Source organism: Crinia signifera, chromosome 9 (assembly GCF_055691185.1).
Source record: "Crinia signifera chromosome 9, ASM5569118v1, whole genome shotgun sequence".
In the NCBI taxonomy this organism is placed as follows: domain Eukaryota; kingdom Metazoa; phylum Chordata; class Amphibia; order Anura; family Myobatrachidae; genus Crinia; species Crinia signifera.
This window is the reverse complement of record NC_139225.1, coordinates 143,259,513-143,274,214: the sequence shown is the minus strand read 5'-3', so window position 1 is coordinate 143,274,214 and position 14,702 is coordinate 143,259,513. Positions and strand designations below refer to the sequence as shown.

The 14,702-nt window shown below is 47.4% G+C and overlaps 1 protein-coding gene across 2 annotated transcripts in view; it reads right to left on the bottom strand.

Annotated features, from left to right (window-relative positions):
* The window catches only part of LOC146036207 (uncharacterized), a 97,682-nt gene that overhangs the window by 48,766 nt on the left and 34,214 nt on the right, over positions 1-14,702 (bottom strand). Inside the window, exon 2 of one of the 2 annotated variants that reach the window (XM_083160069.1) lies at positions 13,526-13,764. The exons of the other annotated variant lie outside the window; for it this stretch is intronic. The gene's annotated coding sequence lies outside the window, so the exon portion shown is untranslated. The remainder of the gene's footprint in view (positions 1-13,525; positions 13,765-14,702) is intronic. 2 annotated transcript variants of the gene reach the window in all.

Sequence of the window (14,702 nt, the reverse complement as noted above, 5' to 3'; positions counted from 1 at the left end):
GACATTTTAATGAAAATATGTACCAAACTCATTCTGCCATATTTAGTTCAGTTGTGAAATTAATAGTGATGACTAACAAACAATTATAATCTGTGGGTCTTATTTTAAATTTGTACGTAAACCCGATGGTTTGTGTTTAAAATATATAAATAAGATGTTTGGGGGGGTGTGCGGATGTGCAGAACAGGTCTTGTGATGTCACTTGCGTCCCCCGTTTAGCCATAGCACGATTAATATACTGGAGCGTTTGGGGGGGCGGAGGAACGGTGGTGGCACCTGGTACTGCTCTTCAAAACAGGCGGTGGTGGCACCTGGTACTGCTCTTCAAAACAGATGCATATCATCTCTGTTTTGAAGGCGTGATGGTTTCAGACTATGCGTCGTCAGACTTTCGAAACAGGGATGGCCTATATACAGTACAGTAGGCACCCAGTCTAAGTAAGTTTCAGTGTACGCAAGCTGTAAGCTGGCTGGTCCGGAAATTGCAACCAATGGTCATCATGGAGATCCAAGTTTGTGTCCTCGATTAATGCAAGACTGTGAAAGGAAGAAGTATCAATCTAATATTGATTTATTAACCATAACTCCTTAATTCAATCATGTAAATCATAAGAAATCATGTACAATAGGGAGATTTACATTTAAATGTCATGATTCATGGAGCAAAAAAAAAGTTCCTGTTAAGCAATATTTGTTTTTGGTTCTTTTAGATAAACACTAATTAATGAACAAATGACATGTAATTGGACATTCTTCTTCATACACAAATACGGCAGACACTAAAACTGATGCAACCTAAAAATAATCTGCCATCTCTGTATGTGATAGAAAGCAGACAGAATGACGAACAAAAGAAAGCTTGGGGGGCACATTTATCCATGTTTTAGCTATTTAAAACTCGCCCTGTATGAAAAAAAATATGTTTGTGCAAATTCACTCCTAACTGGCATGTGTTGCAAAATGAAAGTTGGGCACTGATTGGCTGGCATTCAATTTATTATACGCAACAAGTTTTAAATAGATAGGTAGTGGTTATAGATGTGGTAAGCTTCGGAAGCTCGATTATGCTAATGTTAGCCTTATACTAATGCGAAAACCTGTACGGCCAATGGTGGGGTCTGTGTATCTGTACGCATAAACCTGGACCTCCCATTGATTTTACAATGGCTGCCGCAACTATAATCATTACAAGTGGCTCTTGAACCAGCCACCTTGCTTGGTAAAGAAGCTCCATCATAAAAAGGAGTCCCTTCCCCTTATGCACACCTCCGATTCACCCAGAAATTTAAGTACACGCCCACAACATTAACAAGATGGCCGCTGACCTTATTTCTGCACATGCGTGGCACCATCATGTCATTTGGTTAGAGTGCCACAGTGGTATATGGGCATCTGCTCATATAGACCACCCAAATTACCACTGAACTATGATGCTAGAGACACTGGTAACACTTGCATCCTGCACTGGTACACATGTCCAGGGGCGGATTGGGACGTGAATCCCGCGGGGGGGAGCGGTATGCAATGCGCGGGGGGATGGGCCGGCTCACCTGCTGCTGCTAGTGTTATGGTTGCCGCCTGGGCGCTGGGGGAAACCACTGGAGGCAGGGAGCTGGAGGTCAGGCGTGAGCCCGTAGCCGGGACCGCTGGTTAGAACGGCCACAGCAAACCCTACACTGACTCTATTGAGTACCCCGGGCAGATGACAAACCTCTGCGGGAACTAGGCTTCACCTGTGGCCTCCGCGTCCGAAGGAGCGAGTTAGGCCCGCTCCAACCTCGATGCAGCCAGGTCTTATGGATGGACAAAAGGTGAGCGATCGTCAGGGGTTACTCAAGAGGATGATCTAACTAACGGGCCTAACTGAAAGATGCCCCTATCTGCCGGCGCCTGGCCAATGACGGGAATGCGACCCAGTCGCAAGTACAAGAGACGGAGTACGGGGAATCTCCACACAAAAAGGAGACAAGGCTAAGAGGCGAATCCCCAAAACAAAACCAGGACTGAACGGGGGAGACCCTGCCTATTAAATGCATAGAAAGGGCAAGCAGAAGGAGTCTTATTGTGCGTGGAAGGGCATTCCATAGGATGGGAGCAACCCGATGAAAGTCCTGTAATAGTGAATGGGAGCTGGCGATCCGTGCAGAAGAGAGACGCAGATCTTGTGCAGAGCGGAGTGGTCGAGATGGGAGATAAATAGCTTTATATGCGAGTAGAAGTGTTTTATATTGAATATGGTAAGATACAGGCAACCAATGGAGGGACTGGCAGAGCGGATCAGCAGACGATGAGCATCTTGCTAGGAAGATCAGACTAGCAGCAGCATTTAGAATGGATTGCAGTGGTGAGAGTCTGTTCTTGGGAAGACCAGTTAGGAGACTATTGCAATAATCAATGCGGGATATAATGAGTGCATGGATAAGAGATTTGGTCGTGTCTTGTGGGAGATACGGTCGTATTTTGGATATGTTTTTTAGATGCATGTAACACGATTTGGAGACAGATTGAATGTGGGGAACAAAGGACAGCTCAGAGTCGCGGATGACCTCTGTGGTGTCTCGGATCTGTGAGCGCCATGTGTGGGAAGCGGGTGGGCAGCGGACGTCAGCTGCTCACCCCCTGCACCTCAAGGCGATCACCATGGTAACACCCAGCATTTTCGTGGGAATGCCCATGAAACTCTGGGCGTTCCCATGGACTGTGCCCCCTGCTGCTGCCCCCCCCCCCCCGCAGGTGCGAGCGGTACGGAAAACATGTAGTTCGCCATGCCCGCTCACAACCTGAACATGCGTAGACGCAAAACACCGGTCTCCCGTGCGAATGCACCGGGGACCGAATGAACCAAAATAACCCCCTATTTGTATGGTGTATGGTGCACCTGCTATTCTGTTCCTCTGTGTAATCCACAAGTGTCCCAGTCTGAAGGGATAGCACGGTTAGCCTATAAAACCAGTCCTTATGGATTTGGGAACCACCTAAAAAGACAGAGAGAAAACAATGGAGATGGGACATGTATGAGCCTGTGCTGTCGTCCCTTGCACAGTTTGTTACTCTGCGCAGATGAGTCAGGCACCTCTAGGGGAACAGTATTGCACAGAGCCAGGTTGGACTTGTACATCTTGTAGGGTTTCTCTGGATTTGCATAAAGTTATAATAATTTCCTCTGAGCATTGCTATGAGTAACATGCACAAGCTGCGCTTACAGGGGGAGAGGTGTGACACACCAGCTGTCTCCGGGAGTAATGTGGGAACAGGTGAGGGAACACATGCAGGGACCTGACGGAGGTGCACAGTTTAGGAAAACTCCCATGTGGATGTTTTGTTTACGCTGATCTGATGGACAAGATCCCATGTGGCCAAGTACAAATGCTAAAACTACAATATATTATACGCTGCTTATATATAATGGTGCCTTTTGTCTTCTTTGCCCCTGGACTGCACATCGTTGTCAATGCTGCTCCAAGCAGTGGCGTCACTAGGGGGGGGGGGTGTAGGGGTTGCGGACCGCACCCGGGTTTCACCCTTTATTGGGGTGACACTAAAAAGAGTCACTCCCAGGTCCCACCGCTGTGCCAGTGGCCGGTCTCGGTATAGCCGCGGTCGTATCCCACCGCTGCACCAGAGTCCGGTCTCAGTATTGGTGCAACCAGGTCCCAGCGATGCATCAAAGGCAGTTATCTGCTTTACACTGTCGCAGCCAGGTCCCAGCGCTGATATGCGCCCAGCTCCCGCACCCACATGGTGTGTGCCTGTTTCCAATGTGTGCTGCTGCTGGAGCCATACAAGAAAGCCCATCAAGACTGGTAGGATTTAACATTAAACCAGAGAATGTGTCCTCTACTACCCTGCACCCCACCTTCTAACCCTGCACCTCCCTCTCACGCTGCATCCCCCCACTATGCATTCTCTCCCACCCTGCACCCACCATCTGACATTGCATCCTCTCTCACACTCAGTGCTTAAAGTGGTCCTGGAGAGGTACACTTACACGAAGTAAGTGTTAACCCCCGCCGGCCGCCACCACATGTTGCCCGGGCGCCCGGCTAGGCTACGCTGACAACGGCTAATACATAAGTACCAAAAATTATACTGCATCGAATCGTGTGTACACAGCATAACCGATACAGTATGAAAGCTAAATAATATACAGAAATGACATAATACATTATATACAATACATTATACATCTATCAGCTCATTCAAGTGTTTCTCTTGCATGCCCTCTCGTGGCCAGCAGGTGAATTGTCTACCACTGAAAAGAACATAGAAGGTTATTCTGGTTTACTTGCGAGACCCCCAGATGACGCCTGCCACCCCCCCCCCCCCTCCAATAATCAGCTCCCCCCCCCCCCAATAATCTATTCGCCATGGCTGCTTACACACAGCGGCTGCACATGTGCATAACTCACTATACGCAGTCATCTGCTACTTTTTTTAATCTCTGCCTGTTTGAGGGTGGTAACTGTCCATTTCATGGGAGTTCCAAAAATGCAGATGTGCCCAAACATTTTAGGGGAGAGCGTGTGGCGTCAGCTCCGGCCTCAATGAGGCTGATATCATTGCAGCTGCTGTGTCCATGGCTACCCAGATCCTGCGCACACTGGATCTTACGGATCTGGGTGTGAACCCACCGTTGGAGTACCAGGACAGGCATGTGTGGATAATGGTGGTGGGCTGAGCCCTCAGCCGTGACTGCTGTTTAGGACGGCCAAGGCGCACCCTACAATGACTATTGGCCTTCTCGGGAAGGTGACCGTAGACTGCGGATTGCTAGGCTTCTCCTGTAGTCGACGCGTTCAAAGGAGCAAGTTAAGCCCGCTCCAACCCCGATGCAACCAGGTCTTACAGTTGGACAAGTCTATGGTGACCGCCTGAGACAGGACCAAGAGGAGATCTAACTACAGGCGCTAACTGGACAGGACACCCTGGCTAACGGCACCAGGCCAAGGACAGGCACCGGACAAAGCAATAGCAGGGCGCCAGCAAACAAAATACACGCCAACACAAAATAGTACACTTAAAGTAACGGTACCTCAAAACAGGTGTGAACCCACAGCCGTGGGTCTCTCCGATTCACGGAGTGCTGGACCAGGACGATAATAATAACTTAGGATAAAGGGCCGCTTGCCCGGAGAAATAAAGAATAAGGAACCAGACTCCACTGGAGCACTATGTGACTGGACTTTCACTTCCGATCTCATAAGACCGCGCATCACTATTGCAAGCAAGGTTAACACTGTGATTTTGGCTAACTTTCTATACCATTTTGACTATAAAGTCAAAATTGTAAGCCAAAATCACACCATCCGTATACAGCTTTAGCCTGTGCACCACGGAATGGTTGCTATGTTTATAACTAACATTGTCTTGCACTCTTATATAAATTTAAAATCTGTTTATGACCCTTCCCCCATTATTATTATTATTATTATTATTTTATATACTGTGACAAGGAATCACACACACTGGACACAGATGCAGTCTTGCTGTCTTTATTTGTAGCAGGAAACAGCATTCTCGTATGTTCACAGGGTTGCAGTACAGCAGCATACAGGCGTCACAGCACATTTTACCAAACTCCTCACTGCTTCCACTGCTTCTAGCCTGCACCACCCAGCCTATCCTGGGCAGCAAGTCCACCATCAGGAGCAAATATCCTCTGTCCTTGACACAGTTTTAACAGAAAGCCCCAGGTGCTGCTAATCAGCCAAACCCTGATCACATCAGCCAAGGAAACCTGCCCTGGATCTAATTATCCTGCTGCTGCTGCTGCTGCTGCTGCTGCTGCTCTAGAACCTTGTCTGGATAGTTCACATTCTCCTCATGTAATGCTGTACCTTCCACATTACTTTGCATTTACTTTATTTATTCAAATTCGTCTAATATGCTGATGTAGATGCTATTTAGTGATGAGCATGGGTGAGATGTAATAGGGCGCAATTTCCAGGGGTGGCGGGGACAGCCCCGAGCATCAGCCCTGGATGGATGAAGCCTGGCGGGGAGACCCCTTTATTTGGGGGTTGGGTCCCCAATCCCCCAGATTCTCCATCCAGGGCTGACCAGCCGCAGTAGTCATGGTTCGGCCAGGGGACCTTACATTAAACGTGTCCACAGCTGGGGCATGACGCTGCTGGCTGTTGGTGCCCAGTAGTGGTTTCAAAATACAGGAGACCAGTCCATGAGTCCAGTGCTGGTTTCCTAAATATGAGGGGAATCACCAGAATTATTTTCCTCCGTATTTGGGGAACCAGGACCAACTCAATCAGCCTGGGGTTGGTTATGCTGGGGAGAGGGGATCCCATGGTTTTTTTTTTCTTTTTTACTCAAATCCACACACTCCCATTACTAAAAAATGCACATTTCTGTTACTAAAAATAGCCAGAAATCGCAAGCAAGTTCTGACTTTGTCTAAAAAAATCACACCCTATTAAATTTGCGAATTTTGTCAGATAGGGGGAAATTTACCAATATGAAAAACCTAGTTTTTCGTATTGGTATTTCCCCATCGACTGCATACGACTGTTTCAGTCGTATGCAAAGTTGTGTTCCGGAGGGGAATGTACAAAGCAGTCATATACGACTGCTTTGTAACCCTCCGATGTCGTATTCATTCGTATTAGCGGCACATATATACGGCCGCTAATACGAATTTTTCTAGCAGTCTGCACGGATCAGTCAGATCCGTGCAGGCTGCAGAGTATAAAAAAAATAGAAAAATAAATAAATATTAAAAAAAAAACGGCGTGGGGCCCCCCCACAGCCGAAACCAGCACCAGGCTGACAGAGCCTGGAGCCGGTAATTAAAAATCAGGGAACCCGACAAATAGGGGTTCCCTGATTTTTAACAACCAGCCCCAGGCTCCTGCTCTGGGGCTGGTTCCCAAAATACGGGGGACAAAATGAGTAGGGGTCCCCCGTATTTTAAGAACCAGCCCCAGGCAAAACCAGCCAGCAGGGTAATGCCACAGCCGGGGGGAGACTTTTTATGCAAGTCCCCCCGGCCAAAACATTAACCCTCTGACCAGTCAGCCTGGCCAGGGGCCCTGGGGGAGTGGGGACCCCCCCAATAAAGGGGTCCCCCCCCCCTCCAGGACTTACCTGACCACACTGAAGCCTGGTGCTGTCCCCGATGCCCCTGGGCGGTGGGCATCGGGCTGATTCAAGTGTAAAAAAAAGATTAAAGTATTGTTTTTTACTGTGGCACTACATGTGCCAGCAAGTTTCCCCAGCAAGCTGGGACTTGGAGAACCACAAGTCCCAGCCTGCTGGGCATTAAAGGGCCCGCTGGCACTTGTAGTTCCACAGTTAAAAAAATAGTACACAAAACACACTGACACAAATGTTAAATAAAAGTTTAATACACACATCACACACACACTGATACTTACCTATCTTGATCCCGTCGGTAGGTCGCTGGCTCCGGTGTCGGCGGCTCCGATGTCCCTAGGACTACGAATTGTTGTATTTTGGGGATAGAAAATCCCGAAAATACAAATTCGTAAAAAAAAGGTGTATTTCTCCCTACGAATACACCTTTTTTCTATGAATCCATTTTGGTAAATTTCCCCCATAATCACAAATGTGATGTAGACACCTAAAATATCACACCCTATTAAATTTGCGAATTTCGTCAGATAATCACAAATGTGACGTAGACACCTAAAATATCGCACCCTATTAAATTTGCGAATTTCGTCAGATAATCACAAATGTGACGTAGACACCTAAAAAAATCGCACCCTATTGCATCTTGCCCCATATGTCTTATTTGCTATTGTTCTAAAGATAGGATGAGAAGAGGGAACCTAATTACTGGTTTATGGGAAATCCACATGCTGTACTCTTTGTTGTTGTATTTTGCTATTTACTATATTATTGGTAATGTTCAGTGGAGGCTCCAGGGATGGGGGCTGCAGCTCAGGATAGTTCCAATTTCAAATAGGGGAGACACACTGACTGCCAGTGAGTCAGTTTGGAATGGCAGTGTGTGGCAGTGGGTGTGGCTTCCGTATTTGAATTTTGCTTCAGCCGCACCTTTGAAGCCTCCCCTGGTTATGTTACTTTTTCTGAAATTACTAATGAAAGAGAGAGATAGATACTGGAGTCTATGTCTTGGGGAGAGATAAAGTGCCAACCAATCAGCTCTCAACTGCCATGATACACTCTGGGCCTTATTCAGATCTGAGCTCAGTGCAAATGCGTTCGGAAAATGGGCAAAACCATGTGCACTGCAGGTGGGGAAGATGCTAATAGCACATACAAATGTTGTTGAACTTATAGTCAGTACAATAACAGTATTATATGGACACCTGGTGATGGTGACTAAGAACAGGTGGGAAAGTCATTACTCTAGAGACTTGTACTTACAGTATAACATTCAGTGTCCTCTAACAATGTCTTCTTCTGTCATGTGCAGGTAACATCAAATATCCATATAAAAGTTGCACAATCTGTGGTTCCTGTGCTGGTTTCGTTCCTCACCTTAACCCAACCTGCTGCAACACAGATCTATGCAACTCTGGCATCACCAACATGATGTTCCTGGTCTTTGCTGGCCTCTTGGTCCTGGTATCTCTGTGAATCTACAAGCTACAATAGGATCCTGGCCACCTACAGTATCATCTGGCACCAATAGGTGATACAGTGAGATGCTGCCTGATCCACAGCGATGGCTGTTTATTTTATATAGTTACATAAGGGGAAATTTACCAATATGAAAAACCTAGTTTTTCGTATTGGTATTTTCCCTACGACTGCATACGACTGTTTAAGTCGTATGCAAAGTCGTGTTCCGGAGGATCAGTTACAAAGCAGTCATATACGACTGCTTTGTAACCCTCCGATGGTGTAATGATTCGTATTAGCGGCCGTATATACGGCTGCTAATACGAATTATTTCTAGCAGTCTGCACGGATCAGTCAGATCCGTGCAGGCTGCATGGTGTAAAAAAAATAGAAAAAAAAATAAATTAAAAAAAAAAACGGCGTGGGGTCCCCCCCACAGCCGAAACCAGCACCAGGCTGAAGGAGCCGGGGCCGGTAATTAAAAATCAGGGAACCCGACAAATAGGGTTTCCCCGATTTTTAACAACCAGCCCCAGGCTCCTGCTCTGGGGCTGGTTCCCAAAATACGGGGGACAAAATGACTAGGGGTCCCCCGTATTTTAAGAACCAGCCCCAGGCAAAACCAGCCAGCAGGGTAATGCCACAGCCGGGGGGAGACTTTTTATACAAGTCCCCCCGGCCAAAGCATTCATCCCTACCGACCAGTCAGCCTGGCCAGGGGCCCTGGGGGAGTGGGGACCCCCCCAATAAAGGGGTCCCCCCCCTCCAGGACTTACCTGACCAGGCTGAAGCCTGGTGCTGTCCTCGATGCCCCTGGGCGGTGGGCATCGAGCTGATGGTTTTGTGTAAAAAATAGAATAAAAACCATTGTTTTTTACTGTGGCACTACAAGTGCCAGCAAGCCTCCCCAGCAAGCTGGGACTTGGATAACCACAAGTCCCAGCCTGCTGGGCATTAAAGGGCCCGCTGGGTCTTGTAGTGCCACCGTAAAAAAAATAGTTAAATAAAACACACTGACACCCGTTTTAAATAAAAGTTTAATACACACATTACATACATACTGATACTTACCTTTCTTGATCCCGTAGGTAGCCCTGGTCCTGATGTCCTGTGTCGTCCTCCAGGTCCATGTCGGCTGTCTGCGTCGTCCTCCAGGTCCATGTCGACGGTCCGTGTCGTCCTCCAGGTCCATGGCGGTGTCCGGGTCCGAAGAAATCCATGTTGGAGCTGTGGAAGGAAATCCTACTCACCTGTTCCTGCGCTGAAGAAGTCTTCTCTTGATCCGACGTAGTCCAGGTAATCTTCCTGCTGTCGCCGGTCCCCGCTGTCTGCGCTGTCCGTGCATCGCGCTGAGGAGAGATGCTGAAGTTTCATATTCGGCGCCTCTCCTCAGACTGAATTCTATTGGCCGCCTAGCAGGCCAATCAGGAGCCGAGAAAGTCGGCTCCTGATTGGCCTGCTAGGCGGCCAATAGAATTCAGTCTGGGGAGAGGCGCCGAATATGAAACTTCAGCATCTCTCCTCAGCGCGATGCACGGACAGCGCAGACAGCGGGGACCGGCGACAGCAGGAAGATTACCTGGACTACGTCGGATCAAGAGAAGACTTCTTCAGCGCAGGAACAGGTGAGTAGGATTTCCTTCCACAGCTCCAACATGGATTTCTTCGGACCCGGACACCGCCATGGACCTGGAGGACGACACGGACCGTCGACATGGACCTGGAGGACGACGCAGACAGCCGACATGGACCTGGAGGACGACACAGGACATCAGGACCAGGGCTACCTACGGGATCAAGAAAGGTAAGTATCAGTATGTATGTAATGTGTGTATTAAACTTTTATTTAAAACGGGTGTCAGTGTGTTTTATTTAACTATTTTTTTTACGGTGGCACTACAAGACCCAGCGGGCCCTTTAATGCCCAGCAGGCTGGGACTTGTGGTTATCCAAGTCCCAGCTTGCTGGGGAGGCTTGCTGGCACTTGTAGTGCCACAGTAAAAAACAATGGTTTTTATTCTATTTTTTACACAAAACCATCAGCTCGATGCCCACCGCCCAGGGGCATCGAGGACAGCACCAGGCTTCAGCCTGGTCAGGTAAGTCCTGGAGGGGGGGGGCCCCTTTATTGGGGGGGTCCCCACTCCCCCAGGGCCCCTGGCCAGGCTGACTGGTCGGTAGGGATGAATGCTTTGGCCGGGGGGACTTGTATAAAAAGTCTCCCCCCGGCTGTGGCATTACCCTGCTGGCTGGTTTTGCCTGGGGCTGGTTCTTAAAATACGGGGGACCCCTAGTCATTTTGTCCCCCGTATTTTGGGAACCAGCCCCAGAGCAGCAGCCTGGGGCTGGTTGTTAAAAATCGGGGAAACCCTATTTGTCGGGTTCCCTGATTTTTAATTACCGGCTCCAGGCTCCGTCAGCCTGGTGCTGGTTATGGCTGTGGGGGGGACCCCACGCCGTTTTTTTTTTTATTTATTTAATTTTTCTATTTTTTTACACCGAAGCCTGCACGGATCTGACTGATCCGTGCAGGCAAAAACGCAAATACGACATGAAAATGGTGTTCTATTTTCCTGTCGTATTTGCGTGGGTGTTTTACACCACTAAGCAGCCGTATTATCCATACGGCTGCTTAGTAAATCAGAAACCACCATTCTTTTGAATGGTGATTTCTGTCGTATTCTATCGATGGTGTAGACATTCGTATTTGTAACTACAAATACGAATGTTCCATCTTTAGGACTACGAATTGTTGTATTTTTGGGATTGTAAATCCCGAAAATACAAATTCGTAAAAAAAAGGTGTATTTCTCCCTACGAATACACCTTTTTTCTACGAATTCATTTTGGTAAATGTCCCCCATAGTAACATAGTAATTAAGGCTGAAAAAAGACATGAGTCCATCGAGTTCAACCTAACTTGTAACTACTGACTTGAGTAAGTTATATCTATAGGATTCCCTTAGTGGCCAAAAATGCATCCAGTTTTGATTTAAATTCAGTAACAGTAGTTGCTGTAACCACCCCCACCGGCAATGAGTTCCAGAATGTTACTGCTCTAATGGTGAAGAATCCTCTTCTTAATTCAGTACGGAATTTATTTTCCTCGGGCCTCAGTATGTGCCCGCGTGTCCTAAGTATAGGCCTGTTACTGACCAATTATGTCCCAGTTCCATCTGATTCCCAATCCTGTATTTGAACATACTAATCATATCACCTCTCAGCCTCCGTTTCTCCATTGAAAACATATTCAGCCCGGTTAACCTATCTTTGTATCTAGTGATTTGAGACCTTTTCTAGCTTAGTGGCCCTTCTCTCTATCTGTTCCAATTCATTTATGTCCTTTTTAAGGTGCGGTGCCCAGAACTGAACACAGTGGGGGACATTTACCAAAATGGATTCGTAGAAAAGGGGGACATTTACCAATTTGGAAAACCTAAAAATTTGTATTAGTATTTGACTTACAACCGAATACGAATGAGTACGAATGGTAGTGTTCAGAAAAAAGTTGTGTTCCGGGGTTTTAGTTACTATAAAGTCGTATGTTAAAAATTCGTATTTTTCGATGTTGTAGCCATTCGTATTTTGGTTTACACATGTTTTCGTATTGTCGTAGAGTCGTAGGTAAAATATGAATGGAGTAGAGAAGTTTGTTTGAAAACAACGATATTTCACGAATTTTCGTGAAATTAAATACGAATTTTCGTATTTCAAACCACATGCCTCACTACGAAAATGAAACTACAAGCGTGATTGGTGTATTTGTTTTACACTTGGGAGGGCTCTCACAGCCATATATAAGTCGTGGAGGCGCCAAAACTTGTTGTGGGTGTAGTTTGGAGTGTGTAGGAGAGAGGTGCAGTGGAGACTTGTTTGGTATTGAGAGGCAGCACTACAAGCTTGTAAAATTAGACATACATACAGCAATGTTTCGATGTGTGTGCATTATCTTCAGGCTATATCTATATATATACACATGCAGGTATGGGGACTCATACATCTCCTGAGCTGATCAAAGCCATGCCACTACAGGGTTTAGTGCAACACATTTATATTGTTCATTAAATTAGTGAAGCAACAAACCCTGCAGTGCCATGTCTTTGATCAACGTAGCTGATGTCTGAGTCCCCATAACTACTGGTTACAGCTGACTTTACAACAGTAACAGGTGTATTTGATCAGCTGTGTGTAGTGGTGCCTCGCTGACACCTGTGTTAGGGCCAGATGTACTAAGCTTAAAAACTGATAAAATGGAGAGTGATAAACAGCCAACCAATCAGCTATTGTCTGAAAATTATCAAACACAGCCGCTGACATGGAAGGTAGGAGCTGATTGGCTGGTTGTTTTTCACTCTACATTCTTTCAGTTTTGAAGCTTAGTAGATCTGGTCCTTAGAGATATATATATAGAGAGAGAGAGAGACAGAGACAGTTTATAATGTATGCATACACACACAAATTGCCAGCGAGATAAACACATGTGTAATCAATTCCCTATGTATCACAGACTACAGTTTATAGAGTATTATACCCTTACCCAGTAGCCAGCCCTCTGCCATTGATCTGGCTTCAAACTCATCAAAGAGGACTGACTGGGCGAGGATATAGGAGTCATGACATGAGCCAGGGTAGCCTGCAAACACAATCATGATCTTAAGATTGGCATCACAGACCACCTGCACATTGGTACTTGTGCTTCCATGTCGGTTATAATAGGAACGGGCAGTATCCCAAGGTGGTCTCAGCGGAATGGTGTGCAGTCAATAGCACCAAGCACATTTGGCATGAATTCTATTGGCCGCCTAGCGGCCAATCAGGAGCCAAGAAAGTCGGCTCCTGATTGGCCGCTAGGCGGCCAATAGAATTCATTCTGAGGAGAGGCGCCGAGTATGAAATATCTCAGCATCTCTCCTCAGTGCGATGCGGAGACTGCGGGGACCGGCGACAGCTTGAACATTACCTGGATTACGGCGGACCAAGAGAAGACTTCTTCAGCACAGGACCAGGTGAGTAGGATTTCCTTCCACAGCTCCAACATGGATTTCTTCGGACCCGGACACCGCCATGGACCTGGAGGACAACACGGACCGCCGACATGGACCTGGAGGACGACACGGACCGCCGACATGGACCTGGAGGACGACACAGACCACCGACATGGACCTGGAGGACGACACAGGACATCAGGACCAGGGCTACCTACGGGATCAAGAAAGGTAAGTATCAGTATGTATGTAATGTATGTATTAAACTTTTATTTTCATTGTGTCAGTGTGTGTTTATTGTACTATTTTTTTTACTGTGGCACTACAAGTGCCAGCGGGCCCTTTAATGCCCAGCAGGCTGGGACTTGTGGTTCTCCAAGTCCCAGCTTGCTGGGGAAGCTTGCTGGCACTTGTAGTGCCACAGTCAAAAACAATAGTTTGTTCTTTTTTTTACACCTCTATCAGCTCGATGCCCACCGCCCAGGGGCATCGAGGACAGCACCAGGCTTCAGCCTGGTCAGGTAAGTCCTGGAGGGGGGGGGACCCCTTTATTGGGGGGGTCCCCACTCCCCCAGGGCCCCTGGCCAGGCTGACTGGTCGGTAGGGTTAATGCTTTGGCCGGGGGGACTTGCATAAAAAGTCTCCCCCCGGCTGTGGCATTACCCTGCTGGCTGGTTTTGCCTGGGGCTGGTTCTTAAAATACGGGGGACCCCTACTCATTTTGTCCCCCGTATTTTGGGAACCAGCCCCAGAGCAGGAGCCTGGGGCTGGTTGTTAAAAATCGGGGAACCCCTATTTGTCGGGTTCCCTGATTTTTAATTACCGGCTCCAGGCTCCGTCAGCCTGGTGCTGGTTTCGGCTGTGGGGGGGACCCCACGACGATTTTTTTTATTATTTATTTATTTTTCTATTTTTTTTTACACACTGCAGCCTGCATGGATCTGACTGATCCGTGCAGACTGCCTCCACTAATTCGTATTAGTGGCCGTATATATGGCCAGCTAATACGAATGGTTACACCATCGGAGGGTTACAAAGCAGTCGTATCTGACTGCTTTGTAATTTCCCCTCCGGAACACGACTTTGCATACGACTGAAACAGTCGTATGCAGCCGTAGGGGAAATACCAATACGAAAAACTAGGTTTTTCAT